The sequence below is a fragment of the Grammomys surdaster genome, unplaced genomic scaffold (assembly GCF_004785775.1).
Source record: "Grammomys surdaster isolate TR1022 unplaced genomic scaffold, NIH_TR_1.0 123798, whole genome shotgun sequence".
Taxonomy (NCBI): Eukaryota; Metazoa; Chordata; class Mammalia; order Rodentia; family Muridae; genus Grammomys; species Grammomys surdaster.
This window is the reverse complement of record NW_021618958.1, coordinates 1-1,868: the sequence shown is the minus strand read 5'-3', so window position 1 is coordinate 1,868 and position 1,868 is coordinate 1. Positions and strand designations below refer to the sequence as shown.

At 54.6% G+C, this 1,868-nt stretch overlaps 1 pseudogene; it reads right to left on the bottom strand.

The window, feature by feature from the left end:
- Positions 1–102: 102 nt before the first annotated feature.
- LOC114636378 lies at positions 103–1,693 on the bottom strand (annotated as a pseudogene).
- Positions 1,694–1,868: the final 175 nt, after the last annotated feature.

The following is a 1,868-nucleotide window of genomic DNA, read 5'->3' as shown; positions in this document are numbered from 1 at the left end:
TTTCTGTTTTTATAAATTACTTTATGTTTTCTTCCACTGACCATGTTTTCTGACCGACCGCTAATGCAATAAAGCAATGCAATGAACAAAGACAACCAAAAAGCATTTTTATATTTTATTTTACTTTGCCTGCTCTGCCATTTAGAAAATTGAGGAGAAATCTAGCAACCTGTACCCTCAGATTGTATAAAGTTTATTTCCTCTTAGTTTACCTAATTAAAACAACAACAACAAAGGCTGCTTTTCTCTTTGCTCTCTCTCTCTCTCTCTTTTTTTTTTTTGTCCAGAAAAGGCTATTTTTTTTTTTTTATTCACGTAACTGCAAATAGGAAACCAGAGGGGAAGCCCCGGGCTGGGACAAATACTGGCCACCCCTCCCCCACAGAACAAGGGGAGGTGGTCCTACATCCTTTTCCCCATCAAAGTGGGCCCCCCTCCTCACTCTGCTGCAGCATCCATGGGGTGCCCCCATCTTCCCTAGTGTGGGGTTGTTGGTAACCAGCCTGCTGAGCCCCAGCCCCCCCTTCCCCTAGAGTGTACTGTGGGGGTGAGGGGAGAATACAGGCGACATGGGGGGGGGGATGAGCATCTGACACTGGTAGCAGCAGCAATGGTGGGTGTCTAAGAATGAACATTGAACAACAACAAAAAACCACAACTGTCCAGAGGTAGTTTGTGAACAGAGGAAAAGATGGAACCAGAACCTTGGGGGGCAGGGAGGAGCGAAAGTAGGGGGCGGCAAGGCTAGCTCCTTAGTGCCCTGCTGGAGGAAGGAACAACCTAGAGTGTAGTGGGGGAGGCCTGTTGGTACAGGCTGCCTCAGGTGGAAGGTGAGGACCTCAGTGGGTGGAGCCAACACCATCCTACTTCCTGTTGTCCAACCAAGGGGCTCAGCCAACCCAGTGCAGGATTTCCGTAGGGTGGGGCCGGAGGGGGCTGAGAAACCCACCCAGTGGCACTTTGGTGGGGGACATGCTGGGATCTAAGCGTCCCCTGCGCTGACCACACTGCTGCCAGGTCAGCCAATGGGGCTTGTCGGAATGAGGTGGGGCTGGGGCCCCTTAAGGCCAGGGAATGCTCCCAGGACCCTCTGCTAGGAACAGCAGGGCAGAAAGGGACCCGCAAAACAAAGCGCCCAGAGAACCAGGGCTCTAAGGAAGGTACACAGCAGGCCTGGCCGCGGCCAAATGGGGAGTCAGCCTTGTCGGGAGGGGGCAGGTGTGTTGGGGAGGAGAGCACAGGGACTGAGCCGAATCCTGCTCCCGTGGGTGCCGCAGAGCAGAGCCTGCAGCTGGTGCCTGGTGCGGTAGTGTGCAGTGGGGGCGGGGAGGGCCTGGGAGCAGGGCTTCCTGTCCGGGGGAAAGCTGCTCCTTGGTGGCTAAGGAGCAGAAGGCACTGCGGAGTGGTCACTGCTCCTCCTCCGAGGACTCCTGGGAGATGCCCTCCTCTTCCTCCTTCAGTTTCTTGGGTCTGCCCCTTGATTTCCTCCCTGGAGTTGGGGTAGCTTTCCGCGTCTTGGCCGCGCCCTTATTCTTGCTTCCCTTTGGTAGGCCCGAGGTCTCTTGGGAGTTGGCACTTCACTGGGCTCCTTCGGAGGCTGCCTGCGAGGCCTACCTCGGCCTCGCTTCTAAGTCCCATCCTTCTCCTGCTTGAAGGCCAGGGGCTGGCTGGACTTTGAGCCGGATTTGCTCATTCTTCTCTACCTATGGGGCAGTACAGAGTGAGTCTGGGCCTTCTTGGGGCTGCGCCAACACCAGAAATAGCCCCGACTCCGAGTCCCAATTAGAGCTCTCTTGGCTCTCTTTAGAAGGACTTTAAAAACTGCAGGTCAAGGTCACAAAATGAAAAACTAGCCAAAACCTGGGGTT